At 42.2% G+C, this 20632-nt stretch overlaps 1 protein-coding gene across 4 annotated transcripts in view; it reads left to right on the top strand.

Annotated features, from left to right (window-relative positions):
* The window catches only part of LOC112259967 (adhesion G protein-coupled receptor L3), a 342605-nt gene that overhangs the window by 30376 nt on the left and 291597 nt on the right, over positions 1–20632 (top strand). For all 4 annotated transcript variants that reach the window (XM_042328358.1, XM_042328359.1, XM_024434684.2 and 1 more), the window contains exon 2: positions 18516–18596. The gene's annotated coding sequence lies outside the window, so the exon portion shown is untranslated. The remainder of the gene's footprint in view (positions 1–18515; positions 18597–20632) is intronic.

Here is a 20632-nt window from a genome sequence, read left to right as displayed (position 1 = left end):
GTCAAGCATAGAGAACTGCTACCCACAACACAATGCCTGCCATAATGATTACTTATGCCATTTTTGTGTGCTAGGACAGCAGTCATTTTTTCTTTCAGCTTGAAATGACTGTTCTCTATTTTTTTGACAATATCCTGCCCAAGTTTATCTGGATAGTTAATGATAACTGGAATCATGACTGTACTTGAGCGATTCCATTCATCACAATGTCACCCTTGGCAACGCAGTGAAGGCGATTTATCGGAGGACTTAGCTTTCTCGAAGACGCCCAACACTCTTTTTCATTGTTTTCATCTGAAAGGCAAATGTTTACCACCAACACCGCTATTGACTCTCTTGCTTTGACTGTATTCCTCCCAGGCTAAACATTAGCAAGGGGAAGCTAGAGTGTTTATTAGCCTAGCATGTTTTTATTTTAGCCGTTGCGGCGCAAGACTTCCCTCACTGCAGATGCCCCAATGAGGACACGGCCCTTATTTCTCCCTGCCCCTGTGAAGACGTGATCACATTAGCCGAGGCACAATGTCACTTTACAGCAGTCGACTGTCGGTTCTTATCGCGTAAACCACCGGCTCTAGCCCGTGTTTATTGTTTTGTTGCCTACATGTTTAATGTAAACTAGGCAATACAAATGTGATTTACTGCGTTGATAACCTGTGGATTCAGTGGTTGACCCTGTTTCTGTACATAGTGGTTGATGCCTTTTAATATAGCAGTATGGATGGCTACTCGAGGTATAGGCCTTGTCAGTAACGTCATATGCTTAACTCCTTTCACAATTGTAGTTGTTTCTGGCATCTTACCCAATGACTTTTCAATGCACCATTTAGAATCTCTTTGGTCAGTCATTTTTTTTAAATTGCTTGCTATTTGTGACATCAATTTGACTGTCCACTTGTATTGTTAGAATAGGCTCTATAATATCTAACACTTAATACTAACTATCGTCAGTATTAAGAAATTAATATTCCAGCATTTATACAAACAGACATTTATATAATTACTTAAAGGTGCATCTGCGATTTGACCATTTTAAAGTGCCCACCTTCATACATTTAGTGAGAAGAACCAACAAGTCAGTCCAGTCAATTCACATGGCCATGTTTCTGTAACTGTAATCCAGCTATATCTGTATTAATCCCCGATTTTTAAATTCTGGACTACAGGAAACTGAGTACTGAGCACGTCCCCATCCACATTGATGGGGCTGTGGTGGCGTGGTGTCCACATTACTAAGGAATTATCATTGTCCACACACACCAACACAGTTGTGAAAATGGCACGGCAACACATGCCACTACATTACTTGGGCCGAGCTCCCTGCCATGAAGGACTTAAAAATGGTCAGACTCCAGCCACCCAAGTCATAGACTGTTATCCCTGCTACCGCACGGCAAGCGGTACCAATGCACCAAGTCTGGAGCCAACAAGACTCTGAACAGCTTCTACCCCCAAGCCATACGACTGCTAAATAGTTAGTCCGGGTAGCTATTGGATAACTATTTAATTATCTGCATTGACACACTTTGCACTAAATCTTTTGACTAATCACATATGCTGCTGCAACTGTTTATCTATTATCTTGCCTAGTCACTTTATCCCTACTTACAGTATATGTACAGATCTACCTCAATTACCATGTACCCCTGCACATTGACTTGGTACTGGTACCCCGTGTACATAGCCATTTTTCTTTCTTTTTTTGCTCTCTGCATTGTTGTGAAGGGCTAGTAAAGTAAGCATTTCAGTGTTGGTCTAAGCATGTGACAAATAACATTTGATTTGATTGAAATGAGTTAAAAAATAAAATGATTAGAAGCTCGTTCTATAGTGCTTCTCCCCATATAAAGCCACCCATAGATTTATGCCTGGGCTGAAGGATGGCTGTCCAATTTTACGCATGAATGGCCGTTCTGCCAGTGTCGGCTATGTTTTAAAAGCCTCTGTCAGATGTACATTTTAGGATGTATATCAGTGCTGCCCGTGTGTAATTCTTGTGTAATTCCTGCACACAGTGACTATTTCTGTCAAAGCCCACCAGCAGCTTGTGCATTGCTAAGATTGTTTTACATAATTTCTGTGAGTGTTTGTTGTCCAAGGTGTGTGTGTGATGTGTATTAGTGCATGCGTGCTTGTGATGTCTGTGCATGCACAGTGCTCAAATATACTCTACCGGAATACCTTTCCTGTTTTCCCACGTCATTATTCATTATGGAGCTAGTCAAATTATAACTACCTCAAGGTCAAAGTTCATGTCTCGTGTTTTTGCAAATGGGAATGAATCCCAAACTGGGAAATGGGGGAGTTGTCGAGTCAATTACGACTGACACCTTTCTGTGTTGTTTTTTTGGGGGGAAGGCTTTTCCTCTCTAGCTGCTTTCCCAGAGATGATACATAGTGAGTTGATAATTGAAAATGTGAAACTATTCAAATAGGCCTGTGATAAAGCCAGGATGTTGTCCACTGAAGGTCATTGGTTGTATTAGCTGCATATTTAGTGTATCCTAACGAATGAAAGACAAAATGGCAGTCCGATCATAGGTGGAGACTTCCAATATGTAGCGGAGTGTCATTTAGACACCCAGAACCCTCTCTTCTCAATGTCATTCTTCATCTGGACAGGCCAATCAACGTTATGGCAATGGGACCTATACAGATGTCCACAATGTGATATTAAAGAGTGACAAGTTCCCCTTTGTTCTGATGGTAAGTCAAAACGAGGTCAGGCTACCCATTTAAGATGTTTATACAGGTACAGTCAGGTCTGTTTCTCTGTCTCCCAAATGACACCCTATACCCAATATAGTGCACTACTTTTGACTTGAGCCCTGGACCCGGGTCAAAAGGAGTACACTGTCTAGGGAATAGGTTGCCATTTGGGACACTAGCTGTGTGTAGTAGTACAGAATAGCGTTGACTTTGTTCACCTCATGGAGAAATGGGCACCCTTTTTAACTCCTTGTTACAGGGGTCCTGGCATATCTCTGCGGTCTCCCACAAAGCCTGAATGGGAACATTGTGTGTGACTGACCGACCGACCCCCCCCTCCTCTCCCTCTGCTGGTCTGGGTGCCTGTTTGGGTCCAGCACACCTGTCAAACCATGTCGGCAGCGCCTCCGGCACTGACAGACTCCAGAACCCCACTACACAGGCACACACAAAGTCTTGGTGTTTTATTGAAAGCACACATTGGCCCCCTCACTTCTATCAAGGTTGTATTCAATGCTGGGGTCACCCTCTGAGGGGGTCAAGTTCCATATTGGAAAGTGGGAGTGGGGGGGGTAGTGTAAGGGATGGTAAAGGTTAGTCAGAGCACACACACTTACACATGGAAACGGGACTCTTGATGTACCTTGCCACTAAATCAATTTCCATTTTCAATCAGTTACAGATTTTTTGGTATCTCATTCACAATGCCCAAACACTGTTTTGGTGTTATGTTTTGCAGTGCTTTTGCAGACACGTTGAGTTTAGTACCAGAAAATTCTTCGTCCATGCCCCCACTCAAACATAATAGAAAAATGTAAAACAACTGAATGTCAAGTGCAATGTTCAGAGACCTTGTTACGAATCCCTTTTGGCCCGACAGTCTAGGGGAGATGGTAACGAGACCCGTAACATAACTCATGCACATTATAATAGCGAAAAAGTAAAAGTGAGAACGAAATAACCACAGACAAGTAAAATTACCATCAAACACATGGTTTATTAGAAAACACACAGTAATTGCAGGGGGGCAGAAAAAGGGGCTGAGCTGGACCCAAGGAAAGAAACAATAAGCATCCAAAACACCCCTAAGCTAGACTAGCCTATTTCCGCTAACGAACGCTAACGAACTAACCAAAAATACAGTGGGTGGTCCGCCCAGTTCTAACTAGTGTTTTTAACAAAGTTTACCTACGGGTAGTGTATGCCCATTTAAACCAAGGGAAAGGAACTGTGATTGGGTAGGAAACAGGAGGAGGTGTGTCTTCTGATTGATTATTGATTGGGGAGTGATGATTTTCACCTGTGAGGGGAGAAGGAGAGGATACCTGTATCCGTAACAGACCTGCCAATACATATTTTGTCAAGTAATTTATTTCGATCATTTTCTGTGGATGGGCATTTGCATTCGACAGTGTCATGCTCTTACATTCAGCATTGATCTTGATCACATCTCATTGCCCGACAATACCACCCTGCACTGTAAACATGATGCTAAGTGACATTATCATGAGAGTGGGGGAAAAAAAGCTATATTGCTGATTGTTAATGTACACAATGCCATAGCCCTCTGAAGCACTTACGGTGTCAAGTCCCACTAACGTCACCCATACAATTTTCTCCTCTATTGACTTTTATGTTCTGCTGCAAGGTTGGTCATCCCGGCAAGAGTATGTATTCCAAATAAAGAATAGCATCATTACCATAATGATATTTGATCTCAAAGATAAACACCGCTTTCTTGCCCACACCATGCCTCTGAAGCGTCGGGAGAGGGCAAAATTGTGGGGGTTGCCTTGACACTAGTTCGCCTTGACGTGAAGAAAGGCGGCCGTCTTTGAAAGATATCGTCCATTGTTATGCACACTTACTGTAAATTGTGGGGTTGACGCTAGTTCACCTTGACCACCTTTTGTGCGCATGTCATTTACAATGGTGTCTACAACAAGGTTTTACATGGTCGGATTGATGCTATAATTTGACACGCACAAAGGCGTCCATTTTTTAAAGGTATCTTCCACAAGAAGGTGTTCCACACATACATTGTGGGGTTGATGCTTGAACCTTGACACATAAAATGTGTCTTCAGCAAGAAGACATTTCACACAATCCAGATTTCCCACCAATAGCAGGGATATGAGGACGCCTCCTCCTTGCCTCAATGCTTTATCAATCAGCCATGGGACCCACAGGGGACCGGAGTCTGCACCCCGGCATGTCTAAACACTGGATGCACACGTGCCTACTCATTTTTAACACAAGCTCGCTCTCTTGCTTTCTGTCATACACACACGCACACACATCACATAGCTCAAGGTTCCTTAGTTCGCTAATAAGGCCAATTAGAAGCACAGGCATGTGGAAGCCTCCAGCAGAGTAGTTAAAAGGTTGGAGGTGTTAGATGTACACCCTTCTCCACCTCCCCTCATTGTCATGGAGACCGTGAGACAGAAGGGAGAGAATAAGAGGATAAAGATGGGACTCAGAGAGAGAGAATTGAGGGAGGGAGGGAGGGAGAGTGATTGAGCGGTTGACGCTAGAGAGAAATAAAGATGGGAAGATGCAGAGGGAGGATAGAGAGAAGGGAGGGATGGAGAGAAAGGTGTGATAAGATTATGCAGTTGAAGGGGAGAGAAAGATGGAGTGAGTGAGGAAGAGAACAAGGGTGCACAAAGGAAGGCAAGAAAGTACATTTAAATACATAACCTGCCTGCACTTCCTCTGGTCTGGGTCATCAAACAGTCCCAGTCATTTATCAGCTTGCCAGCATTTAATTTGACCCTTGGGTCCAGATGCTCCTCATGCATAGTGTGTGTCCTCCTCCATTGACTCCTAATGATAGCCTCTGCTAACACCCCTAGACTGACTCAGCACAAAATCTTTGATCTGCTGAGGATGACTGGAATAACATTTTGCACTGGAATATATACACTGTACAAAACATTACAAACATTACCTTCCTAATATTGAGTTGCACCCCCTTTTGGCCTTCAGAACAGCCTCTTTTAAACATTTAATTTTAATTTTAAATTATTTTATTTTTTATTTTGCCTTTTAATTAACCAGGTAGGCCAGTTGAGAACAAGTTCTCATTTACAACTGCCACCTGGCCAAGATAAAGAAAAGCAGTGTGATAAAAACAACAGAGTTACACAAACAAACATACAGTCAATAACACAAAAGAAAAACTGAAAAAAATAGAAAGATCTATGTACAGATGTAGATGTAGAAGAGTAGGCAGGTAAGGCAATAAATAGGCCATAGAGACAAAATAATGACAATTTGGCATTAGCACTGGAGTGATAGATGTGCAGATGATGATGTGGAAGTAGAGATACTTTGGTGCAAAAGAGCATGAGGATAAGTAACAATATGGGGATGGAGGTAGTTTGGGTGTGCTATTTACACCTAGGTATTTGTAGTTGTCCACATATTCTAAGTCAGAACCGTCCAGAGTAGTGATGCTAGCCGGGCGGGAGGGTGCGGGCAGCAATTGGTTGAAGAGCATGCACTTAGTTTTACTAGCATTTGAAAGCAGTTGGAGAAGGGCCAGAAGTATACAGAATGGTGTTGTCTGCGTTGAGGTGGATCAGAGAATCACCAGCAGCAAGAGCAAAATCATTGATATATACAGAGAAAAGAGTCGGCCCGAGAATTGAACCCTGTGGTACCTCCATAGAGACTGCCAGAGGTCCGGACAACAGGCCCTCCGATTTGACACACTGAACTCTATCAGAAAAGTAGTTGGTGAATCAGGCGAGGTAGTCATTTGAGAAGCCAAGGCTATTGAGTCTGCCGATAAGAATGCCATGATTGACAGAGTCGAAAGCCTTGGCCAGGTCAATGAAGACTTCTGCACAGTACTGTCTTTTATTGATGGCGGTTATGATATCGTTTAGGACCTTGAGCGTGGCTGAGGTGCACCCATGACCAGCTCGGAAACCAGATTGCATAGTGGAGACGGAACAGCGGGATTCGAAATGGTCAGTGATCTGTTTGTTAACTTGGCATTTGAAGATTTTAGAAAGGCAGGGCAGGATGGATATAGGTCTACAACAGTTTGGGTCTAGAGAGTCTCCCCCTTTGAAGAGGCAGCTTTACAATCTTTGGGGATCTCAGTTGATACGAAAGAGAGGGTGAACAGGCTGGTAATAGGGGTTGCAATCATTTTGCCGGATACTTTTAGAAAGACAGGGTCCAAATTGTCTGGCCCAGACGATTTGTAGTGATCCAGATTTTGCAGCTCTTTCAGAACATCAGCTTTCTGGATTTGGGTGAAGGAGAAGTGGGGGGGCTTGGGCAAGTAGCTGCAGGGGGTGCTGAGATGTTGGCCGGGGTAGGGGTAGCCAGGTGGAAAGCATGGCCAGACGTAGAGAAATGCTTATTGAAATGATCGATTATCGTAGATTTATCAGTGGTGACAGTGTTTCCTATCCTATCCTCAGTGCAGTGGGCAGCTGAGAGGAGGTGCTCTTATTCTCCATGGACTCTACAGTGTCCCAAAACTTTTGGGAATTAGTGCTACAGGATGCAAATTTCTGTTTGAAAAAGCTAGCCTTCGCTTTCCTAACTGACTGATTTAAATTGGTTCCTGACATCCCTGAAAATGTGTATATCTCAGGGGCTATTCGATGCTAATGCAGAATGCCACAGGATGTTTTTGTGCTGGTCAAGGGCAGTCAAATCTGGGGTGAACCAAGGGCTATATCTGTTCTTAGTTCTACATTTTTTGAATGGAGCATGCTTATTTAAGATGGTGAGGAAAGCACTTTTAAAAGAGCAACCAGGCATCCTCAACTGACAGGATGAGGTCAATATCCTTCAAGGATACCCAGTCCAGGTTGAATAGAAAGGCCTGTTCACTGAAGTGTTTAGGGAGCATTTGACAGTGATGAGGGGTGGTCGTTTCACCGCGGACCCATTATGCACGCAGGCAATGAGGCAGTGATCTCTGAGATCCTGGTTGAAGACAGCAGAGGTATATTTAGAGGGCAAGTTAAGATGATATCTAAGAGGGTGCCCATGGTTATGGATTTAGGGTTGTACCTGGTAGCTTCCTTGATAATTTGTGTGAGATTGAGGGCATCTAGCTTCGATTTATAGGATGGCTGGGGTGTTAAGCATGTCCCAGTATAGGTCATCTAACAGTATGAACTCTGAAGATACATGGGGGGGGGGCAATCAATTCACATATGGTGTCCAGGGCACAGCTGGGGGCTGAAGGGGGTTTATAACAAGCGACAATGGTGAGAGACTTGTTTCTGGAAATGTGGATTTTTAAAAATAGTAGCTCGAATTGTTTGGGCACAGACCTGGATAGCCTCAATTCGTCAAGGATGGACTAGGGCTGTTGCGGTGACCGTATTACAGCCACACCGGTGGTCATGAAGGCAGTCAAATTCCACGTGATTGTTTAGTCACTGTAATTAGGCTTCTCCAAGCTCTGATGCTGCAGATGGTCATTAGTAGCCTACCAAACTTGGTAACTACCTGGTACTCAGGACTCAATTGGCCCTCTAATCACTATGTCCTAAAGGCAAATTTATTTGAAAATCTAATCAAACACTTTGTGAGTGTCCATGAGCTCATGTTGCGCAACATTTCAATAGGCTATGCAATTGCACGAGAGAACAGAGTGATGGCCTCTATTAAAAAGAGGAGGATCAGCTTTCTATAGGCTAGGCCTACGATATTTATTTCTCAACTTCCCTAATATTAAGCACATTGTTTATATTTACAACAAGAGTATAGCCTACCTTGCTGGCATGAAAATAAACCATGGGGAAAAATGACCTCCATTAGCTGTTTAAGTGAATAGATGACATGTATTTTTTCCCCCGCTGACACTGTTTCGAGACCGTTGCATGATTAATTGTCCATTCTAAATATAAACTCAGCAAAAAAAGAAACGTCCCTTTTTCAGGACCCTGTCTTTCAAAGATAATTCGTAAAAATCCAAATAACTTCACAGATCTAAATTTTAAAGGGTTTAAACACTGTTTCCCATGCTTGTTCAATGAACCATAAACAATTAATGAACATGCACCTGTGGAACGGTCGTTAAGACACTAACAGCTTACAGACGGTAGGCAATTAACGTCACAGTTATGAAAACTTAGGACACTAAAGAGGCCTTTCTACCGACTCTGAAAAACACCAAAAGAAAGATGTCCTGCTCATCTGTGTGAACGTGCCTTAGGCATGCTGCAAGGAGGCATGAGGACTGCAGATGTGGCTAGGGCAATAAATTGCAATGTCAGTACTGTGAGACGCCTAAGTTGGCGCTACAGGGAGACAGGACGGACAGCTGATCGTCCTCGCAGTGGCAGACCACGTGTAACAACACCTGAACAGGATCGGTACATCCGAACATCACACCTATGGGACAGATACTGGATGGCAACAACTGCCCAAGTTACACCAGGAACGCACAATCCCTCCATCAGTGCTCAGACTGTCCGCAATAGGCTGAGAGAGGCTGGACTGAGGGTTTGTAGGCCTGTTGTAAGGCAGGTCCTCATCAGACATCACCGGAAACAACGTCGCCTATGGGCACAAACCCACCGTCGCTGGACCAGACAGGACTGGCAAAAAGTGCTCTTCACTAACGAGTGGCAGTTTTGTCTTACATGGGGTGATGGTTGGATTCGCGTTTATAGTCGAAGGAATGAGTGTTACACCGAGGCCTTTACTCTGGAGCGGGATCGATTTGGAGGTGGAGGGTCCATCATGGTCTGGGGCGGTGTGTCACAACATCATCAGACTGAGCTTGTTGTCATTGCAGGCAATCTCAACGCTCTGTGTTACGGGGAAGACATCCTCCTCCCTCATGTGGTACCCTTCCTGCAGGCTCATCCTGACATGACCCTCCAGCATGATAATGCCACGAGCCATACTGCTCATTCTGTGCATGATTTCCTGGTAGACAGGTATGTCAGTTGACAGTGAAAGGACGTTTCTTTTTTTGCTGGGTTTTTCACACCTATATTATTTAGTACATGTAAAGATAAGATTAAATCAAGAATAGGCTGATGGGTGACAATATTATCACTTGATGACGCCCAGCATAAGAAACAAAGCCAATATTTTCAAATCAAAGTTGCATGTAGCCTAGCCCATAGGCCTATATGTCTTAAGGTTTGTATCACAACTAAATTGGCCAAATAATTTCTTAAAATTACGCACATGAATCCGCTTTACAAGTGATGTAGAGCCTAACTACATACATAAGCAGTGTGTAAGTTTCAAATTTGGGGAAGATAATTTTCACCATAAAAATGCACCTTTATTATAAAAGCATTACATGCATAATCGCATCTGCTTTGAAAATGATGATTTCCCACTAATAGAATATTCACGCTTATAGGCTACTACCATGTGTGCATTGCTGCTCTTATAATGTGAAGAAATAGCCTAATAGTTTATCAACATTTTAAGCTAAACGTTCTAATCTGTTCCATCAGCCACATTGAGTATAAAAAAAATTGATGTTAGATCCAAAATTAATACAACCACTATCGCATCCCACAACTGTCCCAGACTATATTTTGAATAATTATTTCTCTCACAGAATCGAATAGGTCTACCTTTGTACTATGGAGGATAGTAAATTGACATAGGCTAGTGCTTTTGCTGTTCGTTACGCATACGCATCTTGTTGTCTGACGAAAATTAAATGTGAACAGTTCTTCCAATATCTTCAATGTGTACCTCGGAATTGGATAAGGACGCGCACAGTTGCATCCCTGATGTGGGTGTCTTCACTTCTAGCCTATGAGAAAGACCCGGTCACATGATGGAGCGTGCATCAGTCAGGGAGAAGGACACAACGGCCACTAGCCGCAAAAGGCATGGATTTTTTTAGGGTGCAATACGGCCACACAAAGGGGATGCCGCCGTGAAATTGGGACATTTATCAAGTGCTTGTCAAATTGTGAATGAGTGACTGATGTGTGTACAGCCTGCGCAAAAAAACTGGGGCCTTTTCAAGCTACTTCTTTCAAATCATCATTAGTGGCATCATGCAGCCTTACAATGTATTGAAAATCAAAACATATAGCCCAACGTTTTGTAGAACAACTAAAGTTACATTAATAACTCTAAATTAAGCATGTAGGAGTACCTTTTTTTTAAAACTGCTCAACACAGAATATACACTTGTGCGCAATCCCTCAAATAGTTTGGAGAAAATATCCTTTCTATTTTATTCAGCTATGTTCAATTGTATTCTTCATACTATAAAATAATGCTACGGATTTCTAAGCAATTCTTGTCTGTTAAATGAACTAGTGTAGCCCACAGCCATATGGCATAGCCGGATCAGGACCTAACATAAGGACAACTCTGAGTATACTATTCTGTTCTTCTGAAATAGACTACATTTTCTTCATATCATGTTTCTTTAGACCAGGGATCCTGGCCCATTGTGACTCAAATGCTTCCCAAAGTTGTCAAGTTGGCTGTATGTCCTTTGGGTGATGGACCATTCTTGAAACACACAGGAAACTGTTGAGTGTGAAAAACCCAGCAGCGTTGCAGTTCTTGACACACTCAAACTGGTGCGCCTGGCACCTACTACCATACCCTGTTCAAAACAACTTAAATATTTTGTCCATTCACCCTCTGAATGGCACACATACACAATTCATGTCTCAAGGCTTAATAATCCTGCTTTAACCTGTCTCCTCCCCTTCATCTACACTGATTTGAAGTGGCTTTAACAGGTGTTCATCAATAAGGAATCACAGCTTTCACCTTGATTCTCCTGGTCAGTAGGTGTTACTAATATTTTGTACACTCAGTGTATTTGTATATATTTGTGGTAGTATTGCTGTGTTAGTGTTGACAGTAATTGCATGCCTGTTGTGATATAGGCTACTATGAGTAATGTTTGCAGACTAGTTTTTGGCAACAGTAATGTTTGTATGAATAAATGGCTAGTATTTATTTAAATTATGGACAAAACTGCCATGGCTTCTCTACTTCATAGTATACACAATATCAGTTGAGCACTGAGTACTATCCAAGATGGTCCTATTCATAAACAAGACACTTCAATCACATTTAGTCTACATTAACCTCATCCACATAGCCTCTGGCTGTTTTCTGGCCCGTAATAACCCCTGGGTCATGAGTCGAGAGATGAGGTTCAGCCATTACCGCTTTTTGTTGCTAATGTGTCGCTAGTAACACCACACTAGTAACATGGGTGTTTGGGTCAGCGGCGGGCAACAATAGATTAGTGACTTCTGTCCTACGACTTCCTGTCCAACCCCTCACATTTTTCACTTCGCTAATAAAGTAAGTTGTTCTTTCATACACTCCAGGGACCGCAAGGGCCGTCCCTTTTGTGTTCTCACTTGTGTGGCTACGCCACAGGCCGTCGCCCTGCATTAATCTTGCGGTAAACATGTGCTCTTTCGCTCTCTTATGTTTTTCTTTTCACTTCTATTTAGTCGACGGTATAGGGGCCTGTTAAGAATGTTGATGGGATGACCCCGTGTGTTGTACAATGGCTGTGCCCTTGGATGCAATCGTGGTATGACGCACACTTGAAGCCACATTCAATGTCCGTACATTTTGCTGATGCACTTGCTCTACCTTCAATGCACTGAAGCTGATTCAATGACAACAAACGGTAGAGTTTTGAAAGAACGTGAAGTTAAAGCTAATGAGGTTTATTTTGGTTGACGTTGATTTGAACCGTGAGTAACCCAGATGAATAGTGGCTCGGGCACAGGGTGGGGCTACATTCTCCCACAGCACCCTCTGGTTTGGAGTACCCAGTGATCTTCAAATGTTTTCCTTCGTTTTGTCTTTTCAGCAAAAATGTGTCTTTCCAGCAGGCTAGGGCGATACACTTTAGTTAGAACGACAATGAGATGAATGTGTGTTCTCCAGTGAAAACGCCCCACAGTAAGGCAACAACATCATCTCAAACACCTGTTAGTCAGTAATGAAAGGCCTCTGTTTCACAACCCATTGAAGAGGTTTTGGAAGCTCTTATCCCCAGTAGCCACCACCACTTCTGCCCCACTGAAAGTAGTGGAACAAATCCAATATTTATCTGTGAAAACACCTCCGCTCAGAATGTGTAGCTGAGATACAGAATTATAAGAAAAAGAGAGGCGTGGAAGAAGGGTTCTAAAGAAGAAAAAAAAAAGATTAATGTCTGAGACAAACATTTGTATAAGAATCCATTACATCTGCATATGGAGCATCAAGATCACCAGTGTGCTGGAGTTTCTTTTCATCATAGTTCAGGTGAACCAGGTCCGGTCCCATGTGGCTCAGTTGGTAGAGCATGGCGCTTGCAACTTCAGAGTGGTGGGTTCGATTCCCATGGGGAACCAGTATGAAAAAGTGCACTACTGTAAGTGGCTCTGGATAAATAAAAAATGTAAATGTATAATACTGGACTTGTTATACCATTTTCAATAGAGATGTTAACTCCAATGTGAACATAATGCTTTGTAATTTGGCTTGTTCCCATTGTGCAAAACTCATTCTGGAGGGGATTGGTGTAATATGGCAGAGCTTTTCCAAACCCCCCTGGGCCTTCAAATAACTGACAGATGCTATGTCTGTCTGACCAGCCTAGTTCTCCAGATTGAGCTATGGCGTCTGCCAATCGAACAACAACCCCCGCTTGGACGTAATGACGAGACTTGAACCAACGTTAGGAAACGACACTGGGTCAGATTGTGTGAAGACATTTTTTTTGTCCGAACAACTCCAATTTGGTGGCCTATGGTACATTCTAATGCTAGATTGTATTTTCAAGCAGCAACTATCAGGAAATAAAATGTTTACAGTGCTAGTTTCATCAACTGCTGTACAATATGATATAACACACACAAACAACTTCATTTTGACTGCACTGGGCCTTTAAAGAATCCCGTAAGAGTCTGCTGACATCCAAAGGCTTCTAGCTTCCTTTTAAAGAGCCATTTTCTCAGGTATACAGGTATGATAGAAGAATGAAGCAGGTTAACATGGGCTTTGCTACACAGAAAGCAGCAGTTGCCCACTCCATTGTCAACACTTTGATTAAATCAATATCTTTGAAAATACCACGTAAGTATTTTTTTTTTTTACTATTCAAATCTGTTTTCTTATATATATTTTGGACGAGAGCGAGGCTATTACCACACTAGCCTACCTATTGTTCCTGCAGTGAGGAGGATTCACCATCTTCATTGACTGTTTTCAAAATGTATCTGCAGATCAAAGCCAAAAAGACTACCAGTATGCAAATTAGGGGAACCAAATCAACAGCTCTCTAACCGATGCAATTCAGTAGGCTCCTGATGAGTCACTCACTTTGATGTCATTGTCTGGCACGTTCTGATGAACTTCATATAGAAAACATAAATTAGATGTTTAGTTGTCTGGATGCGATACCACAGACATATAACTGTTGTATGATTGGATGAATGGCAAGGATATACAGTTCCTTCAAGGTATTCACACCCCTTTTACTTTTCCCACAATTTGTTACAAATCGGGATTAAAATGGAACGTTCTACACAAAATACTATTCAAACCCCGAGTCAATACATGTTAGAATCACTTTTGGCAGCGATTACAGTGTTGAGTCTCTAAGAGCTTTGCACAACCATTTTTTTAAATATTTTTTTTATTTTTTATTTTTAAATCTTCAAGCTCTGTTAAGTTGGTTGTGGATCATTGCGAGACAGCCATTTAAGTCTTGCCATAGATTTTCAAGCCAATTTGCAGTCAAAACTGTAATGTCAGCTTGGTAAACAACTCCAGTGTACACTACATGACCAAAAGTATGTACACCTGCTCATCAAAAATCTCATTCCAAAATCATGGGCAACAATATGGAGTTGGTTCTCCATTTTGATGCTTTCACAGCCTCTACTACGGGGACAACTTTCCACTAGATGTTGGAGTATTGCTTGCGGGACTTTATTACATTGTCACGAGCATTAGTGAGGTTGGGCGATTAGGCCTGGCTCGCAGTCAGCGTTCCAGTTCATCCCAAAGGTGTTCGATGGGGTTGAGGTCAGGGCTCTGTGCAGGCCAGTCAAGTTCTTTTTCTGTATGGACCTCACTTTGTGCATGGTGGCATTGTCATGCTGAAACAGGAAAGGGCCTACCACAAAGTTGGAAGCATAGAATCGTCTAGAATACCATTGTAAGGTGATACGATTTCCCTTCACTGGAACTAAGAGGCCTAGCCCAAACCATGAAAACCAGCCACAGACCATTATTCCTCCTCCACCAAATTTTATAGTTGGCACTATGCATTGTGGCAGGTAGCATTCTCCTGGCATCCGCCAAACGCAGATTTGTCCATCAAACTGCCAGATGGTGAAGCGTGATTCATAACTCCAGAGAATGCATTTCCACTGCACCAGAGTCCAATGGTGGCAAACGTCACACCATTCCAGCAGATACTTGGTATTGTGATGTTAAGCTTATGTACGGCTGCTCGTCCACGGAAACCCATTTCATGAAGCTCCTGACGAACAGGGCTGACGTTGCTTCCAGAGGAACTCGAGTGTTTCAACCAAGGACAGACGTTTTTTTGCGCACTTTCAGCACTCTGCGGTCCTGTTCTGTGAGCATGTGTGGCCTACTACTTTGCGGCTGAGCCTTTGCTGCTCCTAGACATTTCCACTTCACAATAACGACACTTATAGATGACTAGGGCAGCTCTAGCAGAGCAGAAATTTGACGAACTGACTTTTTGGAAAGGTGGCATCCTGAAAGTCACGGTGCCACGTTGAAAGTCACTGAGCTCTTCAGTAAGGCCATTCTACTGCCAATGTTTGATAATTGTATGTGTGGGGTACAGAGATGAGGTAGTGATTCAAAAATCATGTTAAACACTATTATTGCACACACAGTGAGTCCATGCAATTTATGTGATTTATTAAGCTCATTTTTAATCCTGAACGTTTTGATGCTTGCCATTACAAAGTGGTTGAATATTTAATCACAATACATTTCAGCTTTACATTTTTGTATGAATTAATACAATTGTATAAAAACTAAATTCCACTTTGGCATTGTGGGGTATTGTGTGGATATCATTGGCACAAAATCTCAATTTAATATTTAATAACATTCAGGCTGTAGCACATCAAAATGTGGAAAAAGTCTAGGGGTGTTAATACTTTCTGAAGGCACTGTATGAGATTGACACCTTTATATAAATCAGTCAAGCTTGCTGTTCGTCAATTAAAGCACAGTAAATAGCCTATGAGCCACCACTCCGTGACTGCATATGAAACGCCAGGGTTCAAAATTAACTTTTTCTCAATGAAAAAGTTGACTCGCGGGAGCATGGTGGTGATTAAAAATGAATGGTGAATCATAATGGTCAAGTACAGATAGCATGATATTTAACCTACGATTGTAGTCTTCAATTGTTGACTGCGACAGAGCAGGTAAATATTGAAATTGGATGCAAAAATACACTGAAAGGATACTTACTGGCCAGACATGAGCCACTGTACTGATATGTATTTACTGACCCAGGGCCAACAGACCATGGTTAATGTCGGACTAATGGCATCCAAAATAACATAAATTAATTTGCCAGAAAACAATAGACTTAGTGGATTTCGACTCATCGTTACCACATTAACGTTATATGGGAAGTGCAAATTCACTCACATGGAAATTCGACTGCAACCACTGCGCGCACACACCCAGGTACCGAGAGGCGGGCGGGACCGAAGGCAGACTAGCGATGGGCTGTTTGTGAACGAACAGCTCTTTTCTAAGGGATCTTTTTGGTTAACCTCGGGATACCGAATCACATCGGTGAAAGAACCGTTCATTTGTCTCCCTGATTTGCATACTACTACCACTACTTATTTTTTGAAAGTTAAAAAAAAACGTTTTTCTGCAGATAAATTACAAAATCATTATCTAAAGAAGGTTAATCCTAATTTGTAGAAACAATAAAAAGTGTGGAGATTTTTTTTTTACCCGTGCTTAAATTATGATTTTTTTTAACGTTCATTTAACGATATGACATAGTGGTAGCCTACCTTTTTTGACCTTTTTATATGGGGATTTGCAATTATTTCATGGTTGTAGGTCGACATAAGCATTTTGACGTAATAAGAGCTGTTTGGGAGCCAAATGAGCCTACTATTTTACGTGAACGGAGCCAAATGAGTCGGCTCACCGAAAAGACCCATCACTACAGTCATACCAGCAGTTTCCCTGCCATCGCTCACTTTGTGATTGACAAGCGCCTCTATCAATAGATTGCTAGAAGATACATATTGTTAATTCTCACGGGATCCGCAGACTTTTTTTCTGACTAGCGAATCGAAAGGTAACCAAGTTTATTTGAGTTGGGAAAGTACCCGGTTGAAAATTACTCTGTAATCGGCTTTATAGCCGGTGCTAGTGCAAAACACTGTTTGTATGATTTACGATTCTAATCAGATGTGTGGACTTCAGTCGCCTCAAACTGCAGACATTTGTGTCTTGGCTGTGTTTGTGATGGATGAAATTTAATCAAGATCATTTTAAAGGGAATCCATTTCACAGCCCCTGTAAATGCAAAAAGCAAGCCATCATTCCAGGGAGAGGATGACAACACATGTTTTGTCCCGTTCTTCTGTTGCACACACACAAATAAGTCATTGGTGTGTATTTCTGTTTCAATTATGCACATTTCTGAAGTACTAATTCGAGAGAAATTGTCATAATCATAAATTGTCTAAATGATAATTTGTCTGTGATTTAAGGTCAACCTCTTCACAGCTGAAGCCTTTTCAAATAAGGGGATGCAGAGAGCGAGATTGATAGAGAGCGAAGAAGAGGAAGAGAATGACAAACCTAGATGCATTTCTAGAGACATTAAGAGAAATGGAGACAGTGATACACACAGTGGGAGAGAGACAGACTGCTAAAATGGAGCAAGAGTAAGAGATTCTGTGAAAATGAAAAGCAGTCATCAAAATTCTTATGTCTTATATGTATATTTACTGCAGTGTTAATGCAATTTAAATCAGGATTGTTGTCCGGCTCCCATCAGAAGGGACCTGTTGAGTCCTAATAAATCAGTCATTAAAAGCTGATGTGACCTGAATCAAAGATTATGGATATACTGACAAGATACACGTCTCTCCAGCCCAAACAATGTGAGTCGTTGTCCATAATGCAGCACGGCTGGCTGTCTAGCTCGTGCCTTTCCTTTCCTTGGATTGGTGGATACATCTCATTATTGTAATCCTTTTTAAAAATATTCGGTGAGGGTTGTTGACGTCAACCGCCTGTATTCAATGGAGAGAGAGAAGCTACTAGCCTCATGCCATCGATATGCATCGTCATCTCAACAACTCTGATATAAAGTGTCACGTCTCAGTATCAGTACACTCGTAACAACTTATATTGGATCATATAACCTCACATAGCGAATAAGCCATAGATTTTTTTTTTGTTGACCAAATTTGCAACTCATTGATTTCCATACAAAAATTCCTTGTTTGGTGGGCGAAACAACAAAAACATGTCAACTGCTTGTAAGATGACAGATTTTCCACTGAATTGGGCCTCTCTCTTCCTCTTCCTCTCTGCCTGAATAGCTCTTCAGACACTTGAAATAACTTCTAATGGCCAGTTGAAGAGACACAAACGGCTCATATACATGCAAATGTTCATGTGCATAATCGTAAGGATTGTGAGGATCATGATGATGACATTTTCAAAATAAACCTAACCATCCACATTGTCATGGATTCAATCGTTTAACTATGTTGTGAATATCTTTTTTTTTTTTACTAATCAAAAACCGGTGTCTTTCTCTGTTCTAGGATGGGATATATGGTTCTAGTCTCTGAGATGTGATTTACTGGATTTGTAAGGAGTTTTGACGAGAGAAGAACCACTCACAGGTATGTGACGAGTCAATCCACTTACTCATCAGATCAAAAACAGCTGCTAATATCATGACAAGACTATTCCCTGCACTGTTTCTTCAAACTCACCCCCAAAACACAGAACATCACGAACACATTTTATTCAGGAGATTCCAACAACATTTTTCAGCATGCTATCAAGTTCCCCTCTTCGAGTGATTCAACCGACCTGGCATAAATGTGACCGACCGGCTCGATTCGGTCTTATGTAGAAAAATTTGAAATTGTGTATTTTTGTACCATTTATAACTCAGAGCTAGAAAATTGTATATCATACACTGCAGTTGAGGAACAATGGGAAAGTAAATAAACTTGTAACCTCACTTTTGAGAAAATGGCCCTTGTATGTTTTTGTACATCTACTGGAAAGATCATCTTTGTTTACACCCGTTCAGCATCGTTCACACCCTGTTAAGCCCTAGCCCCACCCATCTCTTTGAGGATTCACATGTGAGGCCATGTACTAAACAATCAAAGATTTCAAGACTAAAGGCTGGTTTCTACTACAGGTGTGTTCGTAAATTCAATCTGGAGTGGCAGAGTGCGCTCAGAGTGCGCAATCAAAGCGATGTCAGATTGTCTGTTCATGAATTCAGATCGTTTCACTCTCGGAGCGTTCAGAGCGCCCACTTGACACTCTGGCCGAGGAGTAGGTTTGATCCGAGCGTTCTGACCTTACAACAGCAGTCAAGACCTGGCTGACTTTGGTTAGCTTGCTAGAATGATTTCCCCAAAAAAGTTTACGTTGAACTGGCTCCCCTGTGAGGTAGTGATGCGCGACATGCGCCTAGTTTCCTGAAACTAATCACAAATTCAAAGAAGTTTCCTTCGAAAGCATGAATATGCAACAGGGCAAGATTGCATGTCTATTTAATCTCCTACACCGCATTCTAATGATGAGCATTCATGTGGTCCTCCTATTTTACTTGTTTCCTCTCGTGATTTTTGATGAGTTGATGGTTAGGGAAATGCTAGGTGGTCATTAACATATGCAAATCTCCAGGACAGCACTGTTAAACCACTAATATCCCCCCTCAGCGACAGGAGGTTTTTCTGGTCAGTAACCACACCCATCCACCAAGCATGTTTGGATTGCGCTCCCCGATGCAAATGATGTTTTCTGTGTAATCATGCAAAAGTGCAGCTGGCTTCCATTTGGCTGTGCCTCGAGTCTCTACTCGCCTCATGCTAACCCTCCCCCTACCTCTCAACCCTGTCCTTCTGATCCATCTCATATTCACTCCCCATCTTGCTTTCGAATTTGTCATTGTTTTCTTGTGCACCTTTCATCTCTCCCTCTCCAAATCGGATGCAGTCACGCACATGCCCCCACCCCCCCCACCTGTGGGTTTTGACGAGCTTACCCACACTAATACCCCACCCATCACCCTTCCCCTCTCCTTCCTGCAGGCTGTTTTTTTTTCAGTAAATGCCACCCCACGCCGGATGTTTCTTCTCTTTGCCACTCAAAGAGATTGAGGAGAAGATATTGGCTCGCTGAAAAAAACAGTTCTCGGACGCCTGACATATCGTCTGCAGCTGCTGGAGTGACTTCATCTTAAACCGTAGGATACGTCAGTCGGCGGTCTGCATATGGTGCACGTTATTAGTGGCAGAGGTTAATAAATTCAGCGTAAGGTGCGATGTCACCCTTTCCAATAACGCCACACGGAATCACACTGGGAGATTTTGCAATTCATGTTACTTGGCGTCGAGGGGATTTGAATGGCATTTCCTCCTCTGCTGGATAATACAGAAAACAGCGTGGACGTTCTGGCTAAAATTAATCTAAGCGTAATCCCATGTTTATTGTAAAATAAATATGCATTAATGTCCCAGCTAGTCCTTCCCTCTGCACAGTATGAACTGAAGCAAGGACGAGAAGCTGCAGAGTCAAATGTAATTGGCATATTAGTCACAAAGTGACAAGGACGCTGTTGTGCATTTGAATAACATGGGGCAACAGTGAGGGGTAGTTGTGCAGGCTTATAGCTGAAAGCTAGCACATTTAA

This window comes from Oncorhynchus tshawytscha, linkage group LG10, assembly GCF_018296145.1.
Source record: "Oncorhynchus tshawytscha isolate Ot180627B linkage group LG10, Otsh_v2.0, whole genome shotgun sequence".
NCBI classification, from domain to species: Eukaryota; Metazoa; Chordata; class Actinopteri; order Salmoniformes; family Salmonidae; genus Oncorhynchus; species Oncorhynchus tshawytscha.
Note: the sequence above shows the minus strand (reverse complement) of the source record. Positions and strands in the feature narration are given on the sequence as shown.